This window comes from Phascolarctos cinereus, unplaced genomic scaffold, assembly GCF_003287225.1.
Source record: "Phascolarctos cinereus isolate Bilbo 61053 unplaced genomic scaffold, phaCin_HiC Scaffold_9;HRSCAF=440, whole genome shotgun sequence".
Lineage (NCBI taxonomy): Eukaryota > Metazoa > Chordata > Mammalia > Diprotodontia > Phascolarctidae > Phascolarctos > Phascolarctos cinereus.
This window is the reverse complement of record NW_027556402.1, coordinates 19,338,260-19,359,246: the sequence shown is the minus strand read 5'-3', so window position 1 is coordinate 19,359,246 and position 20,987 is coordinate 19,338,260. Positions and strand designations below refer to the sequence as shown.

Here is a 20,987-nt window from a genome sequence, read left to right as displayed (position 1 = left end):
ATGTTTTATATAAGTATAGGCAGAATAAATACAAAATATAAAATATTTAAATAGGAGGTGTTTAGTGAGGATGGGTACTAGTAGCTGGGGTGCAGATCAAGAAAGGCATTGTGTAGAAGGTGGTACTTGAGGTGTGCCTTAAAGGAACTTAAGGATTCTCTGAGGTGGAAGTTAGGAGGGAGTACATTCCAGGCATAGGGGGTAGCCAGTGCAAAGACAGAAATGGGAAATCCATTTGTGTATAAAGAACAGAAAGAAGATCTGTTTGGCTGATCAGAAAGCATGGGAAGAAGAGTGCATAATGCATTTTTCAATCCCTACTGACAATTATTTTGTTTTCCTTTCCCATCCAAAAATTATTCTTCTTAACAAAGAAGACAAGCAAAATAAGAGTTGAATAGTTTGCCCTTTTTTCCACCTTCCATTTTCCCAATCCTATCTGATGAGGTAGCAAGGAGTGTGAGGCAGATGGAGCAAGCAGGATGCAGGACATGAGATATGACATAAAATGCAGGGTGTGACCAGCCAGAAAAGTGATCAAAGAAGACTATGCATTGAAGCCCCCCCCACCACGGACTTGCCTGTGTGCTTTCACGAAGCAATTACTTGACATTCCAGAACAACGCTTCTCTTCCCTTTTCCTGTTCCCTTTGCTTATCTGAATGGACTCAGGTGCAGTGCCCCTATTCCCCTCCCCTTTTCTGTTCTCCTTGCTCATCAGTATGACAAAGGCACCTCTGGGCTACCTAATATTCCAGGCATTCCAGGGCTGTGCTTGCCCCTTCTCCCATTCTCTTGTTCCCCTTCCCCCTATTTCATAAAATTGTATTTAAAGCAGAACTTTAACCTAGTCAATTGCTCTGCTTCCCTTGAGGGAGCAAGGCTTGCAGCCTATGCTCTGTCTCTCCCATGTGGAAGTAGAAAGAGAAAACAAAATAGAAGAGAAAAAAAAGAGCAAATAGTATGCTTCAATCTGCATTCAAACTCCATAGTTCTTTCTTTGAATGTGGAGAGCATTTTCCATCATGAGACTTTTGGAGATGCCTTAGATCCTTGCATTGCTGAGAAGGGCTAAGTCCATCAACATTTGTCATCATACAACGTGACTGTTACTGTGTACAATGTTCTCCTGGTTCTGCTCACTTCACTCATCATCAGACCATACACGTCTTTCCAGTGTTTTCTGAAGTCAGCCTATTCTTCATTTCTTATAGCACAATAGTATTTCATTACATTTATATACCACAACTTGTTCAGCCATTCCTGAATTGATGGGCATCACCTCAATTTCCAATTTTTTGCTACCGCAAAAGGAGCTGCTATAAATGTTTTTGAAATATAGGCCTAGAAGTGCTATTGCTGGGTCAAAGGGTATGCACATTTTTATAGCCCTTTGGGCACAGTTCCAAATTCTTCTCCAAAATGGTGGCATCATTTCACAATTCCACCAACAATGCATTAGTGTTCCAATTTTCCCACATCTTCTCCAACATTTATCATTTTCCTGTTTTGTCATCTTGGCCAATCTGCTAGGTGTGATGTGGCACCTCAGAGTTGTTTTGATTTGCATTTCTCTAATCAGTAGTGATTTAGAGCATTTTTTCATATGACTACAGATGGCTTTAATTTCTTCATCTGAGAACTGCCCATTCATATCCTTTGACCATTTATCAATTGGGGAATGACCTGTATTCTTATAAATTTGACTTAGTTCTCTATATGTTTTAGAAATGAGGCCCTAATCAGAGACACTGGTTATAAAAGTTCTTTTCCAGTTTTCTGCTTTCCTCCTAATCTTGGTTGCATTGGCTTTATTTATGCACAACTTTTCAATTTAATGTAATCAAAATTATCCATTTTGCATTTGGTAATGTTCTCTATCTCCTGTTTGGTCATGAATTCTTCTGTTCTCCATAAATCTATAGGTAAATTATTCCTTGCTCTCTCAGTTTGCTTATAGTATCAGTCTTTATATCTAAATCATGAACCCATTTTGACTTTATTTTGATATATGGTGTAAGATGTTGGTCTATGCCTAGTTTCTGCCATACTCTTTTCCAGTTTTTCCAGCAGTTTTTGTCAAATAGTGAGTTCTTATCCCAGAAGCTAGGGTCTTTGGGTTTACCAAATAGTAGATTACTATAATCATTGACTACTGCATCTTGCATACCTAACCTATTCCACTGATCCACCACTCTATTTCTTAGCCTGTACCAAGTAGTTTTGATGATTGTTGCTTTATAATATAATTTAAGATCTGAAACAGCTAGGCCAACATCCCCTGCATTTCTTTTTATTAGTTCTCTTGATATCTGGAGCTTTTGTTATTCCAAATGAATCTTATAATTTTTTCTAGCTCTATAAAATAATTTTTTGGTAGTTTGCTTGGTATGGCACTGAATAAGTAAATTAGCTTAGATAGAATTGTCATTTTTATTATATTAGCTTGGCTTACCCATGAGCAACTGATGTTTTTCCAATTATTTAGGTTTGACTTTATTTGTGTAAAAAGTGTTTTATAATTGTGTTCACATAGTTCCTGGGTTTATTTCAGTAGGTAGACTTCTAATATTTTATAATGTCTACAGTAACTTTAAATGGACTTTCTCTTTCTGTCTCTTACTGTTGAGCTTTGTTGGTAATATAGAGAAATGTCAATGATTTATGTGAGTTTACTTTATGGCCTGCAACTTTGCTTAAGTTGTTTATTATTTCAAGTAGTTTTTTGCTTGATTCTCTAGGATTCTCTAAGTATGTCATCATATTATCTATAAAGAGTGATAGCTTTGTTTCTTCTAACCTATTCTAATACCTTCAATTTCTTTTTCTTCTCTTATTGCAAAAGCTAATATATATGATACATATTATGATACAGTATGATTTTGAACAACAGTATGATAATGGACATCCTTCTTTCACTCTTGATCTTATAGGAAATGCATCTAGCTTGTCCCCATTACATATGATGCTTGCTGAAGGTTTTAGGTTAATGCTACCTATTATTTTGAGAAAGACTCCATTTATTCCTATGCTCTCTAGTGTTTTTAATAGGAATGGGTGTTGTACTTTGTCAAAAGCTTTTTCTGCATCTATTGAGATGATTGTGTGGTTTTTGTCAGTTTTGTTGTTGATATGATCAATTATGCTTATAGTTTTCCTAATATTGAACCAGCCCTGCATTCCTGGTATAAATCCTACATGGTCATAGTATATTATTCTTGTGATAACTGGCTGTAACCCATTTGCTAATATTTTATTTAAATTCTTTGCATCTATATTCATTAGGGAAATTGGTCTGTAATTTTCTTTCTCTGTTTTGACTCTTCCTGGTTTAGGTATCAGCACCATGTTTGTATCATAAAAAGAATTTAGTAAGACTCCTTCTTTACTTATTTTCCCAAATAGTCTATATAGTATTGGAATTAATTGTTCTTTAAATGTTTGATAGAATTCGCTTGTAAATCCATCTGGCCCTGGAGATTTTTTTTCCTAGGGAGTTCATCAATGGCTTGTTCAATTTCTTTTTCTGAGATGGGGCTATTTAAGTATTTTACTTCCTCTTGTGTTAATCTGGGCAATTTATATTTTTGTAAATATTCATCCATTTCACTAGGATTGTCAAATTTATTGGCATAAACTTGGGCAAAACAGTTCCTAACTATTGTTTTAATTTCCTCTTCCTAGGTGGTGGATTCATGCTTTTTATTTTTGATACTGGTAATTTGGTTTTCTTCTTTCTTTTTTTAAATTAAATTAACCAAGGATTTATAATTTTTTTTTCATAAAACCAGCTGTTAGTTTTATTTAGTTCAATAGTTTTCTTAATTTCAATTTTCTTAATTTCTCCTTTGGTTTTCAGTATTTCTAATTTGGTATTTAATTGAGGATTTTTAATTTGTTCTTTTTCTAGTTTTTTAAGTTACATGTCCAATTCATTGATCTCCTCTTTATCTATTTTATTCATGTAAGCATTTAGAGATATAAAACTTCCTCTAAGAACTGCTTTCAATGCATCCCATAAGTTTTGGTATGTTGTCTCATTGTTATTCTCTTGAATGAAGTTATTGATTGTTTCTATGATTTGTTGTTTGACCCATTCATTCTTTAGGATTAGATTGTTTAGTTTCCAATTATTTTCTAGTCTATCTTTCCACAACCCTTTATAATTTTTATTGCATCATGATCTGGAAAGGATGCATTTAATATTTCACCTTTCTGCATTGGATTGTGGGGTTTTTATACCTAGTACATGGTCATTTTTGGGTATGTGCCATATACCACTGAGAAAAAAGTAGACTCCTTTCTATCCCCATTCAATTTTCTTCAGTGGTCTACCATATCTAACTTTTCTAAAATTCTATTGGCCTCCTTAACTTCTTTCTTGTTTATTTTGTGGTTAGATTTGTCTAGTTCAGAGAGGGGGAGGTTAATGTCCCCTACTAGTATAGTTTTGCTGTCTATTTCTTCCTGTAACTCCCTGAACTTCTCCTCTAAGAATCTGGATGCTGTATCACTTGGTGCACATATGTTTAGTAATATAATATAATAATAATATAGTGCATACATGCATATTACTTCATTGTCTATGGTACCTTTTAGCAGGATATAGTTTCCTTCCTTATCTCTTTTGATAAGATCCATTTTTGCTTTTGCTTCATCTGAGATCAGGACTGCTACCCCCGCTTTTTACTTCTGCTAAAGCATAATATATTCTACTCCAACCTTTTACCTTTACCCTCTGTGTGTTCCTGTTTCAAATGTGTTTCCTGTAAACAACATTTTGTAGGATTATGGTTTTTAATCCATTCAGATATCCACTTCCATTTTATAGGAGAGTTTATCTCATTCACAGTTATGATTACTGTGTCTTTCTCTCTATCCTATTTCCCCCCTGTTTATGCTTTTCTATCTCCTTTCTTCCTTTCCCTCCTCACTAGTGTTTTGCTTTTCACCACAGTTCCCTCAGTCCCACCTCCCTTCTAGTAGCCCCCTCCCTTTTCTTCCCCTTTACACTTACTGCTTCTTCCCCCTCTTCTATCCCCCTCCTTTTCTTTCCCCTTTTCCTTCCTGCTTCCTACGGGGCAAGTTAGATTTCTATACCTAACTGATTATGTTATTCTCTCCTTGAGCCAAATCTGTTGAGAGTAAGGTTCAAATAATGCTCATCTCCCTCCTTTCTCTCTATTCTAGTAGGTTTTTGTTCCTTTGCCCTAATGTAATTTACCCTTGTCTGCCTCTTCCTTTCCTTTTCTCCCAGTACAATCCTTGATTTAGATCCTATTAATTCACTTACTTAGATCCATTTAACCCACTTGATTAGATTTTTTTATCATTATATCGAAGTCAATTTATACCCATTCCTTCTATCTATGTATACCCCCTTTTAAATGATGTATTAATAATAATACAGTTTGCAAGAGTCATTGATGGGTCATCTTCCCTTGTAGAGATGTGAACAGTTTTCCCTTATTAATAACATGTTGTTGTTGTTGTTGTTTTCTGTCCTGTTTAGCTTTTTATGCCTCTCTTGAGTCTTGCATTTGAAGATCAAATTTTCTGTTGAGCTTTGGTCTTTTTATCAGGAAGGTTTGGAAGTCTCCTGTTTGGTTGAATAGCCATCTCCTCCTCTGAAAGACTACGCTCATTTTCACTGGGTAGTTGATCCTTGGTTGTAATCCAAGCTTCTTTGCCTCACAGAATATCATATTCCATACCATATGATCTTTTAGCATAGAAGCTGCAAGGTCCTGCATAATCCTGATTGTGGTTCTATGGTATTTAAATTGTTTCCTTCTGGCTTCTTGCAGTATTTTCTCTTTGACCTGATAATTTTGGAATTTGGCTACTGTATTCCTTGGTGTTTTCAATCTGGGATCTCTTTCAGGAGGTGATTGGTGGATTCTTTCAATGGGTACTTTACCCTCTGGTTCTAGGACCTCAAGGCAGTTTTCCTTGATGATTTCCTGAAGGATGCTCTTTTTTTCATTGCAGTTTTCAGGTAGACTAATACTTTTTAAATTGTCTCTCCTGGATCTATTTTCCAGGGCAGTTGTTTTACCAATGAAGATAGAACTCATTACCCCCCAACCCAAACCCTTCTTCCATTCCATTATTGTGGAGGGTATCATCAGCCTCTCACGCTAGAAAGTCATTTTAGATCCTCACTCTAACTCACCAACATACCCAATCTTTTGCCAGTCTTTCCTACCTTCAATGGATCTTTTCTACATATACCTGTTCTCCATTCCTCCAGCTACCACCCTAGTTCAGGCCCTGATCACCTCTCACCTGGCCTATTACTTCAAGTATTTCCCTCCAATTTATCCTCTACTTATCTGCCAAGGTGATTTTCTTAAAGCCTCGGTCTGCCTAGTGTCTCTCTCTACTCAATAAACTCTAGTAGTTCCCTATTACCTCCAGGATCATTACAAAGTCCTCTGACTGGCATCCAAAGCCTTTTGAAACTTAGCACCTTCCTACTGGTTTTTTTTTTTTACACTTTACACTGTTCCGTGCTCTATCATCCAGTTACACTGGGCTATTTCTCCATCCAGGACCCCATCTCCCGTCCCTCAGCCTTTGGACTGGCTGCACAGGCCCAAGCCATGAGATTCTTTTCCTTATCTTTTAGTTACTCTGGCTTCCGTGAAGATAGCTGAAATCCTACCCAGTGCCTTCCCCCCTCTGAGGTTCATTCATCTACTTTGTCTCTATTTTAGTTTTAGTTTTGCCATTTGTATCTAGTTCTTGTGTGTATACAAAAAACGAGTGGTTGGAAATATTGTAGCTAGAATGTGACCTACTTGAGAGCAGGGACTTTGGCCTTTCTTTGTATACCCACCGCTTGGCGCAGTGCCTGGCACATAGAAAGCATCTAACAAACGTTTGTTGGCTCAGCTGGTAGAGCTGAGACTAGAACCCAGGTGCTAGACTAGGACTAGAACTGCCCAGTCCAAGGTTCTTAGAACTACCCCCCAGGTCCACACTGGGCTGAAACTGTAAGCGCTTGCCTGCAAACTGTAACTGTAGCAACGTGTAAATATCTTTGTAGACAAAACTGTTACATCTTTTTTTCCCTTGGCACAAACTATCATATCCTTGCATCTGCCAAGATTACAATGTTGCAGTAGGAGACCCTTCCGCGCCCGCCCTGTTTTAGGGGAGGACCAGCTACCGGGCTCCCGGCTCCTGGCTTCCAATGACGTCAAAGCCGCGGGAGCGCGCGGGCGGGGGAGGGCCGGCGTTCCAGAGGCCGGTTCCGGTTTTCTCCAGTCGGGGCGCGAGAACGGGCGCCAGGGTCGCCGTGGTCTGCGCGTGCTCAGAAAAGGGAAAGGGCGGGGGGAGAGAGAAGGCGGGCCCACGGTAAGAGACTCGGTGGTTGGTCGAGGCCGTACCGATGGGGCTCCCCGGCTGATCTGGCAGGGGTAAAACAATAAGAGTGGGCGGTGGTAAAGGGGGCGGGACCCCAGGGTTCCCTGTCGCTCAATGCCAGAGCCCGGCGCCGGAGAAGGAGGGGAGTCGGAGAGAGAGGGAGCGAGGGAGACACGCGTGCGCGCGCCCCGCAGGACAGCGCCCGAGATTCGCTCCGGGGGTTTTTTGTTGCGTTGGGGAAGCCGGGCGGAGCGGAGCGAGCGCGGACCATCCGCCGCAGCCTTTTCTGTGAACTGAGTCTGTTCATCGACTGGCCTCCGCCGCTGTTGGTTGGAGGTGTGTGTGTGTGTGTGTGTGTGTGTGTGTGTGTGTGTGTGTGTGTGTGTGTGTGTAAATGTGTGTGGGGGGCTGGTGATGTGGTGGCTGGGAGGGGACAAACCGCTGGCTCACCCCGGCTCGAGGCAACCGTCTGGCGCGAGCCGCCGCAGGACATTGTTCTGGCCGGCGCCTCGGGCGCGCAGGGGAGCCAGGGCCGGGCTTAGGTGAGGGCGGCGGGGAGACAGCGGGGAGCGCAGACCCGGCCCCGGGGGCGGGGGGGGGAGCGGCTGCGGCCGGCGCCGCCCTGCGGGGGGGCGGCCCGAGGCTGGAGTCAAGGCCTCCGGGCACCATCGCTGCGATCGAGACCCCGGGGGCGCCGGCGTCACCCCCGCCCCCACCCCGTGCATCCGACCTTCCTCGGGTGGGGGAGGGGGAGGGGGTCCTGGTCCTCCTCCGCGGCCTCTTTGCAGGTGCGAGGCCTTTCCTCCCTTTCGCAGCCCCTTAGGGTTGGAAGCTCATCCTGGCCGAGCCTCCCTCCTTCCACGGACCCGGAAACGGGACTTGCTCCCGACGCCTCGATTTTTATGCGTTTCTCCTCCGCAGACATGCAGGGAAGAATTAATTTAGGGGGTGGGGGGAATAGGTAGGCCATCTCTTTGCCTCTCTATTTAGATAAAAAAATGGTGAAACCTAATTTTTAATGGATAGTTTTGGGGGGATGTTTTGTTTTGCCTTTTTGAATGTTGTATTTTGTGCTGAATCCCCTTAATGACGATATACCAGCATTCTTGTTTTGTTATATGTGATAGGCACATTCACTTTAGAGACCACCACTGTCTCGCTCCAACCTACCTTTGCGGCCATGTTTTATGATACTCTCCTTTGCACGTCCTGGGTTCTGTATTCCATCCCTAGCTAAACCTCACTGCTAGCCTTTCTAGATCGTGTTTCTTCCCACCCTGTCTCTAATAGGCCGCTTCTATACATCCTTTAGGGCCAGCTCAAGCATCACCTTCAGAAATATTCCCTACTCTCTCCCCAGCTGGGAAATGATTCCTTCCAGTAATCTCTCTTGCCTCTCTGTTTGACCTTACCCCTGTATTTCTGCTGTTCTAAGTTGTACCACATTGTAACTTGTTATTTTTTATTTCCGTATTTGTTTTGTCCAAACCTCTCCTAGATTGTAAACGTCTGGAGCTTATGTCCTGTGGCATCGGTGGGGGTGGGGGAAGGGCAGGAGACGACGACGGCGTCGGCGCAGCAGCTGCTGAAGGTTCTTCATCTTTGTCTCTCTAGGGCCTTCCATGAAATAGGTGTTTAATACGTGTCTGTTAAAAGAGAATTCAGTGGATGGGTATTATGGTATATGCTGTTGCATAACAGAACACTGATGATGACCAGAATCTCCCTCCTACTGTTCATCCAAGTGCAAGAATTGCATATACCTGGACCTTTGTGATGCTATACTTTTCAAGGGAGAATGGCCTATTAAGCCTTAGTTTGCTTTCCAGAAAGAGTATGGAAATTCTTACCCAAGTCTATATTTGCTTTTTAATTTAGACTTTATTATGTGAAGAAAATGACCTAGCTAAACATTCTATGGGCCTTTGGGCATCTAATAAAGCTGCTGTTTTTAATTGAATTCTGACAGTTAACCTGGATTTGAACCTGGAAGGAGGAATATTCTCCAGATGAAATAATCTTTTAACATTATAACATTTTATTTCTAGGAATGGCCATATGTGGTCTTTCAGATTTCTCTTGATTTCCTACTTTGGAAATGCTTCATTAAGTATCTTTGCAGTTCATTGTCCAGAATGTATTGTTTTCTACCTGATGTCTGTCGAGGTTCTAGGGGAAATGTGTAAGTTGAGAAGCTGTCTTAAAAAATTATTAATGGCATCTATATTAGGGATTATGGTTGGGAAAAAAATGTTATGGTAGGGAGCAGAGAAGAGATTTTTATAACTTTGATATCAGGGACCCTTGGTAGAAAAGGTAGGGGGAAAGGCCAACCCTAATCTCAGATGGAGATTAGGATTCTTTTGGCAGTTGAATAATATATTCCTATCATCATATAACATCCAATTTGTGTTGGGAGTCCTTTCCTTTTTGTGGCCAGCGTTTTATATACTATACAGAATTCAGACTATTTTTTTTTTTAGCATTTTACTGATGCAACTAAAATTTTATCATTAGCCTTCAAATATTTAAATTTTATATCTCTACTTTAAAATATAACATTCATGCCTTAGAAACCTCTCTTCTCACAAAACCTTTTGAGTTTTTTGATATTCTTTATTTTTCATGTGATTAAATTGAGACCTAACAGGTTTTGACGTGCCCATAAGGTTGTCAGACTATTAAGTATTTTATAAACTCCTTAAAGAATATGCTTGAATTTAGGTTTCTCTAGGATTTTCCCAGTCCATCCTTCAGTTGACTTCTTTTTTCTTCAGCAAGCATTTTTAAAATGCCTGTTATGTCCTGTTACTCTGAAAGGCTTTTAGGATTCAAAACTGCCCCCAAGGAGATTCTTGTTCTACAAAATAACTATTCTTTCCATTTTAAAAAGTTTCTTTTTTGCCTAATACAGTTCCATTGGGTAAGGGAGGGAGTGTTTTAAAGACTTGAAGATGGATATCTTTTTATACTGTATTTACATTCCTTAAAAATCAAGGCTTAATTGCTAACTATTAACCTATTTTCCGTTATTAGGTCAATAATTTTTTTTCTTAGTTTAATAGCTGAAAACTTGTTTCTTGGTTCTACCCCAGGATGCCAGCGTTGGCCTGCAAAATGGTATTTACTGGTTATCGTTTCTTTTTGGAGCTTTTAGTTAAATTGCGTTGCTCCAGTTTGTTACTTATCTCATTTAATTTCCCTGTCTTTTATTCAGTTTGGGTCCCCTGAGAGGGGGTGTGATATAGAATCCTGGAGTAGCCTCTACTTTTCTGAGTTTGCTTAGTAGCTTGAAAGAAACTTATCATAGGTGACCTGGGCTCCAGTGGAGTTCTTGAAACTTTAACCAGGCAAATCCCCAAACCTCTGTTGCCTCTGTAAGCTGGGGAAGAAACCTTGCCTTCCTCCCAGGGTTAAGATAATTAGGTGAGAGATGGGAAAGCACTTGGACACAAGCCATATGTTGTGTTATGGCATTCTTTTAGTGCTAGATCTTTGAATGTGGTCTTGATTTTTACCTGATGTACAATATTTTACTACCCTTGATATATTGCTCTCCTTATAAAATTTTGGAGCCTGCTTATCAACTATTCCACAACATCCTTTTTTAACCCAAGACTATAGGACTTGGGTGTTGTTTGTGAAGCTCTGGTTGTATTGAATTTCCCAGAGGTGAACTTTTCATCTCCGTGTAAGAAATAGCTTGCTTACAAAGCAGTGCAAAAATGGAAATGGGCTACCTCACTCAGTCAGCAAGCGTTTAGGAGGTAGTGAGAATACCAAGACAAAAGGCATAGAGCTGGGGGATAGGCCTCCTGGAGGAACAAGCAGTAAGTAGTGCCAGTGTGCCTAGGTAAGGTAATATGGGAAGGACCAGGTTGTGAAAAACTTTGAATGTCAAATACAGCTGTTTATAGTTTATCCTAGAGGTTATAGAAGCCCACTGTAGTTTGAAAGAGACAGACTGGGGCAGCTAGGTGGCACAGTGGATAGAACACTATCCCTGAAGTCAGGAGGATCTGAGCTCAAATCTGGCTTCAGACATTTGACATTTACTAGCAGTGTGACCCTGGGCAAGTCCCTTAAGGCTGATTGCCTCACCAAAAAGCAAAAAAAAAAAAAGAAGAAATAAAGAAGAAATAAAGAAAGAGACAGATTGACATGGTCAGACCTGCACTATTGTAAAATTACTTTGGCAGTCATATGGAAGATGGATTGGAGAGGGGAGAGCTTTGATGTCAGTTAAGAATCGTTTATTAAATCCTTACTATCTGTCAGATATTGTACTAAGCTACAGCAATCCCTTTTCTCTGGGAACCATTCTAATGAGGGAGACCTAAATAACTTAGGTACCTACTAGATGTAGACAGGGACATATCCTTATAACCCTGGTGATCTCAGGGGAAGGCACTAGCTTTTGGAGGACTAAGAAAGGTTTTCTGCAGAAGATAGGATCTGAGTTGAATGTCAAGGAAAAGGATGCAGGCTAGGCAAAAATGTGAGGATGGAGAGCGTTCCAGGCATAGGGGAGATAGCTTGTGCAGAGGGTTGGGGAGTGGGGGCGGGGACCCAGTGGCTCAGGATATGAAATGTCAGGAGTAAGGCCCAGCAGATGGGCCAGCTATCCATAGGGTGCATGGAAGGACTAAAGTGTGAAAAACATAAGTAGGAAGGGGCCAGGTAATGACAAGTTTTTGTTTTAAATGCCAATAAGAGGCCTTTGTATTGATCTTTGGAGGTAATGGGCAACCATTGGAATTTGAGTGGGAAGTGACTGTAGGCAGACCTAGACTTTAGAAAAATCATCATGGCATCTGAGTGGAGGATAGATTAGAGTGAAGAGAAACTTAAGGCTAGAATAACAGGTGATAAGGCCTGATACAGAGTGGTGCCTCTAGCCTGGGTAATTGGGAGTATGGTGATGTCCTCAGTAATGATAGAGTGGGAGAGGGAAGGTTTTAAGGTAAAGGATAATGTTCAGTCATGTCTTACTCTTTGTGACCCTGTGGACCATACTGTCCAGTATCTTTGCAAAGATACTGAGTCATTTGCCATTTTCTTCTCCAGAGGGTAATGAATTCTGTCCAAAAAGACAATTGGAAACATGCGAAGTCTGGAGAGAGAATAGTACTGGCTTTATCGATCTCAGAATGATCTATGTAGAGATGATAACTGAACCTAGTACCAAGTGAAAGTATAGAGAGAAAAGGAGGCAGCGTGAGATGGAGTCTTGGGAGACACCCAAGATTAGTGGGTAGGACCTGGATAAAGATTAGGCAGAGGAGACCGAGAAGGGGTCAAGGCAAGGAGGAGAACCCAGGAGAGAGCAATGTCATGAAACCCAGAGAGGAAATAATATCCAGGAGAAGAAGGTGATCAACAGGGTCCAAGTTGCTGGAAAATCAAGCAGGATGAAGACTGAACAGAGTTAGTAGTTAGGAGGTTATTGGTAACTTTGGAGGTTGCTGCTGATTCACTTGATTGATGACGTCAGGTCTGAAATCAGATCACAGAGGGTTTAGGAGAGACTAAAAGGAAAGATAGTAGAGGCACCCGAGTATGGATGACTTTTTCCAAGTAGTTTAGGTTAGGGAAAAGTGGGAGGGAGGAATAATAATATATTTGGGGTTTTTGTTTGTTTTTTTAAGTTTGGAGGAGAGCTTGTTGATAGGGAATGTTTGGAAAATAAGAATGAGTTAGTGGTTATAAGACTTGGGAAGAACTAGCCTGAATCAGAGTGGTGGCTGTGTTAGTGGAAAGGAAGATCATAATTTTGTCGTTTGGTTATTTTCAGTTCTCTCACTTTTCATGACCCTTTGGGTTTGGGAATTTCTTGACAAAGATATTAGAGTGGTTTGCCATTTCCTTTTCCAGTTCATTTTGCAGATGAGGAAACGGAGGCAAACAGGGTTAAGTAAGACTTGCCCAAGGTCTCACAACTCAATTGTGAGTGTCTGAGGCCAGATTTGAGTTCAGAATGATGAGTCTTCTTGACTCCAGACCAGGCATTCTATCCACTTCACCCCTTAGTTGCCCCCAAGATCATAATAGGTTCCCCTTAATGACATTTTTCAACTAGTTGGTGGTGTTGTGGAAAGTATTCTGGGTTAGGTGTGATTTGGACTAGATAGCCTCAGAAGTCTATTTGGAAGGCTAACCAAATTGGAAGTACTGTTCTAGACTATAGAAAGAGAAGCAGCCTGTGGAAGTTACTGCTCCAGAGTATATTTAGAGAGGCAGCTGTGTTGCTCAAAGTGTTGGGACTAGGAGTGAGCAAGAGCTGAGTTCAAATTCTGCTTCACGTGCACTAGCTTTGTGACCCGACCCATTTACTTAAGCTCAATAAAATAGGGATAATAACAACACCCACTTTACAGGGTTTTGTGAAGCACTTTGCAGATTTTAGCATCATCCTCATCATCATTATTGTTCTGGTTCCATTCTACCACTTGTGTGACTTTGGACAGGTCACATAATATCTTGGGTATGTGGAACCATTAAAAAATCTCCCTTTTAGTTCAACTAGAACAAAACAGATTTCCATATTACTTCCTTTTCTTCCAGTGTAATAGGAGGGTTAGAATAGATGGCAGGTAGGTGGCACAGTTAATGGAGCAGTAGATCTGAGTCAAGAAGACCTTTAATCTTTGAATCCTGCCTCAGACACTAAAGCTGTGCGATCCTGGGCATCCATCTTATCTTAGTGTCACTTTCTTTACCTCTAAAATGGGGGTGATGAGAGCACCTGCCTCTGTGAGATCAAATGAGATAATATATGTGTAAAGAACTTTGCAAAACTTACAAATCTTAGCCACTGAGTTACCTTCCATCTCTAACTACATTCTGTAATAGTGATGTTTCTATAAACAAAGCCTGGGTAGGGAGGAAATTGGGGAAGCCTCCATGCTGACAGAGTGGCTCTTTCTCAGATCCAAGCTGATGGAAATTGGGCCAGGCTCTGAGGAATGCCTTGGCTATACTGCCAAAAGGGAAATAGGAGTTTCTCTTTCCATTCTTCCAGGGTGAGGAAAAGAAAGATAATTAATATCCTGGAATGCATCCCTTTTATTATCAGGGGTACCAAATTTCTGGAAGCAAAATGTGTATTCTTTAATTAAGAGGGATATTATCACATCCCCACCAACATAATACAGATGTGAATCTTGCTCTAGTAAGTGCTTTTAAAAATGATTTGTTATGTGTCATTTGGTTTAGCTGTTTAGTATCTTATATTTAAGCCAAATGTTGGGCAGCTTGCCCTAATATATGGAAGGAGATTGCTGCTAGGAAAACCTTTATTTTTTTTTCTTGTATTTTTTTGGTAGAAGCTATATTTATCTAGAAATAAGTATTTTTAAATTTCTATTAAGAAAGTCATTAAGATCATAATTTTATAAATCTAAATAACTTGGATTTTCAGGGGTAAGTAATCATTTTTCTTTGTTTCTCTTTCTACCCGATTTTGGTCATTTAAGGGCTCCTTCAAATTTCCAACAAAGGTGAGTAAGAATAGGAAAAAGGGATAAAAAACTAAAATCAGTTGCCTTTGCTAATTGTTGATTTCTTTATCCCTCCCCATCTTCAAAGATTTTTTTTTCCTGGAGGATGATAAGGGGAGGATTTTGCAACTATTGGCTGAATTAAGGAGGAGGAAATTTCACCAATTCAAAGATAGACAGGAGAACAGTGATATAATGAGTAGACTTATTCTCATTATTGCAATGCCTCTGTTATGTCTGTGTGCACACAGACATGCATGTGTTTGTATTTAGCTCTAATTATCGACTCTTGGGATGATCTGGAGCAGTCTTTTCATCCCCCAGCCATCTAACTCTGTTCTGGAAAAGTTTTGTGTCAATTGGTATGTGATGTTGAGTGTGTTGATGTTGCTGAGTTGTTTTTAGTCATGTCTGACTCTTTGTGACCCATTTGGGTTTTCTTGGCAGAGATGCTGGAGTTGGTTGCCATTTCCTTCTCCAGCTCATTTTACAGATGAGGAAACTGAGGCAAACAGTTATGTGCTTTGCCCAGGGTCACACAGCCAGTAAGTGAGGCCATATTTGAGCTCAAGTCTTCCTGACTCCAGGCCTGGCACTCCATCCCCTGTGAAACCTAGATGCTGAGTAAAGTTACTGACCTGGAATTAGGATTATAGTAGTGATAAATGTGGGCATCTCTGTGTCCTTTCTAGGCCCATCTTCTGATCGTATATATTTAGAATTTCTTAAGGACCATGCCTTAAACCCAAATCACTCTGGCTCTCATTAGGCTCCAGGCCAAGTCCAACTTGGTCATTGTTTACTCAGAAGGTTTCGGAGATTGATTCAACTAGAACCAAACAGATTACAATATGACTTCCTTTTCTTCCAGTGTAATAGGAGGGGTTAGAATAGATGGCAGGTAGGCGGCACAGTGAATAGAGCAGTAGACCTGAGTCAGGAAGACCTGATTAATTTTTTTTTTGACTCAGTAGAAGAGGCCATTTTCTGCCTCATTTCTTACCTAACCTTAATCACTGAATAGGCACTGCCTCAGTCAAACTGAGACCTGTTAAAGACCTTATCTTAAAAAGGCCAAGGTCTCCCACTGCATCCAGGGCCATCTCCAGTTGTCCTAATCAGCAGATGGCTCCGGAGGAGAAAGTGAGGCTTATGACTTTGCACAGTCCTCCCTCACTTAAATTAAATTCACTTGCATGTCATCTCATCACCTGCCTGATGCCATGGTCCTCTTTGAGAACAAAGGACAGACAACAACAGGCCATGGATTAGCATAATAGGCTTTAGGGGTATGTTTATGGGTGAGGGATAAGGAAGTTCGAGCAAAAAGTGATTAAGTATTGGCCTGAAAAGTTTCATGGTTGCAGCATGAATGGAGGAACAAGAGTTTTATGCTGATGGAGAAGGATGAGAACTAAGAAAATGCCATTCATTTGACAGGGTTCATTTGGCTGCTTTTAAGAAAAAGTTTTAGGTAAATGGTGGGGGGGAAAGATTGCAGGGTTTGGAGAATGACCCAGACATGGAATACACATGGTATAAACCACAGGAAAGGAGGACAATTTGGGAGTAGCATCAGACAGGGTTAAGTGAAGATTATTTGTCCAGGAGTAGAAACCTGAGCATGTTCCAAGGAGGCTGGCAAGGAACCTGTGGAGAAGCTAAAGATTGAGGATAGGAACTGTAGAACTATATCCTCAGGACTCTGGGGGGAGGGGACAGGCGAAGAGATGGGGTAAAGGAGTGTAGAAGGCAAGGTTTTTAAAGATTCTCCTTCACTCTAGTCACAAAGTCATCAGCCTTCAAGCCCACATTAACTCACTTGTACTATAGCAGTTATTCAGTCCCTTTCTTCTCTGGTTCCTCAGAGCTGCCAGATCGAGATTCCTAAAGCACTTGTCTAACCATGTTACTCCTTTCTTCAAGAATTTCAGAGGTCTCCCTCTTGCCTGTAGAATGAAATATATCCTCTTTGAAAACTCTACATTCTGGCTTCAGCATATCTTTCTAGATTTATTTCATATTTCTTTATTCTTCTTAACCCACTGTACATTCCAACTAAACTGGCTGTTTCTGGGATTGGAGTGGAAGTTGAGTAGTCAAAGATAGTTTATTTTGAGCCTAGTCAGTGCTATTGAGAGAAAAAGGCAAGCCAGGAGGAGGAACAGAGGCTCTGATTTAGGGGAGAGGGGATGAATTTGCTTTTTGACATTGAGTTTGTGGAAGCCAGTATGTGCAAGTAGAAATAGCCATCCAGTACTTAGAAATGTAGTCCTAGAGACATTTTGGATTCATTCACATAAGAGGTGATTGTTGCAGCTGGGGAGTAGAGAGAGCTTGTTTTTATTTTTTGTTTTATAATGATGGTGGAGGCTTCAGAATAAAGACTTTTTTTTTTAAAGATAATGGAAAGGGAGAGATTGAAGCAGCAAGAGAAAGGAGGAGAGGGCATTGATGAACATGGGGTGGGTTTAGCTTTGGCATCAAGGGGGTTCATTTATTCCTCAGCAAATAGAGCAAAATGAGAGGCTGGGTGAAGGTGTAGGTAAATTGAATTGTGGATCTGAGGGTGCTTACAGAACACCAGGTGGCCATGATTTTCCCACTCAAGTAAAAAGTGTCGTGTCCTACTGAGAATGAGAGGGAAGGTAGAGAAGGAGCTGGGTGCTGGAAGAGGAATGAATGAATTGGAATAGTTGCCTCTGGGAGTGCTGTGGAGCAGGGTTTCTTAACTGGGGTCTTTGAGCTTAAAAAAGAAGTTCTGATAATTGTATTTCATTATAATTTTCTTTTATAATTACACACACACACTTGAAAAGTTTACCAGATGGCCCATGACACAGAAATCTTTAGGAACTTCTGCCAGAGTATCATCATGAGTTAGAAAGCAACCTTTATGGTTCAAATGAACTAGATAGAATCTGTATATTCTTAACTTTAAAATGAAAACATCATATGCACATGTATAAAGGAAAGCAAGTAGAGTTGAACTTAAGTGGACTAAATTGGTGGTGGTTTTGTTTGTTCAAGGTATATTCTTATATTTTCTCTCTTCCCCTTCCCCCCCCCCAGTACCATAGTACTTTGTACTCTTCCTTGCTCAGGATGTTGACCACTCGGGGTAGCCGACTACATTGAACCTGTGTGGTATTTGTTATAGCTAAACAAATAAGAGTAGTAACCTTTGGTTACTGGCTAATGTCTCTTTCTATTACATTTGTGGGTAAGTTAGCATTATATTAGACATAGTTTGGATTATGTTTAAGTTAGAACTATCTCCTCTTTTTGACCCTTCCTCCCCCATCCCCTCACTCCCCCACCCCATGGTCATATCTCAGTTCTTAGCCACACATTACAGTCATTCAGTATTATGGTGAGAGTGTGTATGCTGTCTGTATATATTTCCATATATGAACATGATTTTCCAACTCTTCATTTTGTCTGTGTGTGTGTTTAGCCAGATGTTTGCTTTTATCTACCTACTCAGGGTTATTCTCCCCAGCCCCCCATTTCTTATAGAAGTGGTTTCCTTAACTCATAACTACTCATTTGGTTGTTAGGAAGATCTCTGAACCCTTGGTTATCAGTAGTATTTTGATTTGTAGCCTCTGATTCTGAAGTGTCTGATGTCTCATTTTGATATTGACCAATTACTGACAATAAAATCTCTTTAAGCAGAAGAGATGTTAGCACTTTATTTTGAATTTGTATTTTTCTTGAGACTTTTTGGTTTAAAATCACATTCATTTCCAAATATATTCCCCCCACTCAGTCAGCCTTTCCTTATAAGAGTTATAAAGAAAAAAATCAATTCAACAAAGCCACCTGTGACACACTGAATGTCTGATCATCTAAATAGACTTCACCTCACCACCATCCTCAGTTCACCACCCCTCCCACGAAAGGAACTGAGAGCTGCTTTTTCAGCTCTTCTCAGGAGCCAAGTTTGGTCAATATAATTGACACAGTGGTCAGTTTCATTTTTGTGTGTGTTTTCCATTTGTAGTGTTGGTGTCTTTGTGTATGTTTTCTGGATTCTGCTCATTTCTTTCTTATTTCACTTCCTAAGTCAGGCTTCTGTGAACTGATAAGTAGATCCTGAAAGACCATATGCAAAATTATTATAACAATGTAAAATGAAAGAACCATGAAGATGAAATTCTATGCTATGTCATTATAATGACCGAGTTGGGCCCTGAAAAAGGGATGAGAATATGCATCTCCCCTTCTTTTCAGAGGTGATATTGCAGCTAACCTGTCAGATTTGATGTGTTTCACTGAACTGCTTTTTTTCCTCCTTCCCCTTTTTTAAAAATCCTTTTTATAAGGAATGACTTTGTCGGGGAAGGAGGGAGAGAGATACCCTGAAATGAATATGATTTTAAAACAAAAGATCAATTAAAAAAATTTAAAGATAGAGGGGGGAAATGTCCTGCAAATTCTTGATAATTTCAGTTTCTTATAATTCAATAATATTTCCCTACATTCTTGTACTGCATGTGGTTCAGCCATTCTCAAGTTGATTTAATTTACTTTTGTTTCCACTTTTTTCTAACTACCACAAAAAGTGCTTTTTAAAATTTCACTTATTTATTTTTATTAATTTTGGCATTTATGGGACATTTCCACCTTGGAAGTCCTTACTGCTTTTTACCTAGCCGTGGTATCTCAAAATCAAAGGGTATGGACACTTGAGTCTCTTAAAAAAATTCCATATTGCTTTCCAGAATGATTGGACTAATTCTCAGTTCCACAGTATATCCCCATCCCCCCCCTCAGTTTTGATTTGTGGTTTTTTTTTTTGACCAATGACTTGTAGCAGTCTTTTATGTGATGATTAATAGTTTGCAATTGTTTTGATAATCATTTATTCATCTCCTTTGGCTACTTATCTGTTGGGAAATGGCTCTTGATCTTATGTATTTGTGTCAATTTCCTGGCTATTAGACACTATTTGAAGGTCTTGAAAATCATATTCCTTAATCTTGACCATTAGACCTTTATCAGAGATAATTGACTTCAAAGTTTTTATTATTATGAATTGTCATTTTCACTTCAGTCAACAAGGTTGTTACGTGCCAGGTACTGTTCTAAGCTAGAGATGCAGAAGAAATTGAAAACCTGCCCTCAATGACGAAACAGTCTAATTTAGGTTCTTGTCTTAGCTGCATTGATTGTGTTTGTGTAAAAAACTTGTATACTAGTACTTTAAAGGCTTCAGTGCATAGATTTTATAGATACAATAGAACTAAATTAAATGTTGCTGCAGGACAGAGAATGAAACACTTCTATAATTGCAGCTCTGTAAATGAGATAAGGAAGATGTTTCTTTGATACTCCAGCAGTTTTATGTTACATGGTATCAGACAGCCCTCAGTTGGTGGGCTGTCATGTACACTGAAAACATTTGTATTCTGAACCACAACAAGTCACTGACTTTTAATTTCTGTTTCTTGGTTTTTTTAGCAGACTTTCATGATATTCATATTCTCTCAAATCTTTATTGGAGCAAAAAGTCTAAATTGTTGGAGGGGGTATATGTGACAAATGTAAAGTATTTTATAAACCTTGAAGCATTATATAAATCATTTATTATTAGAATCCATGAATTTCTTGGCATCTCTTCAGTCTGATCATTTTTCATCTTCATCTTGCTGTCTTGTCATTCTTTTTTAACTTTTTACCATCCTATTCACTTTATTCTACTCATAACCAGCCTTTTCATTGTCCTCTGCAGTGGATCTGTGCTCTGTAGGGATATAGTCAATAAACCCTCTTTATATATTAGTTTTGTATGTATGTATTTGTTTTGTTTATTGCTATCTTTCAGGAGCTTAACTTTTACATATTTGCTAAGGAGAAATTATTTTTTAAAAAGCATCTTTTTGTCTGAAATCAGCTATCCCCAAGGTTTACATCCCATTATGCAATATAGAGGTTTACTGAAGGGCATGTAAATGAGAACCTTAGTGACCAGTTAGACCCACTCCTTTATTTTATAAGTATAAGGAAACAGACACACAAGGGTTGTGATTAGAACCAAGGTCTTCTGGCTCTTTTCAGAGAGCCTTCGGAAAAGATATCTTAGTTAAACAGAGAGGGAAAATTACCTAGCAT

The 20,987-nt window shown here is 39.9% G+C and overlaps 1 protein-coding gene across 2 annotated transcripts in view; it reads left to right on the top strand.

Annotated features, from left to right (window-relative positions):
• The first annotated feature begins 7,469 nt into the window (after positions 1 to 7,469).
• The window catches only part of G3BP2 (G3BP stress granule assembly factor 2), a 43,384-nt gene continuing 29,866 nt past the window's right edge, over positions 7,470 to 20,987 (top strand). The window contains exon 1 of one of the 2 annotated variants that reach the window (XM_020988463.2): positions 7,470 to 7,707. The gene's annotated coding sequence lies outside the window, so the exon portion shown is untranslated. The remainder of the gene's footprint in view (positions 7,708 to 20,987) is intronic. The other variant, XM_020988462.2, reaches the window with a different exon arrangement.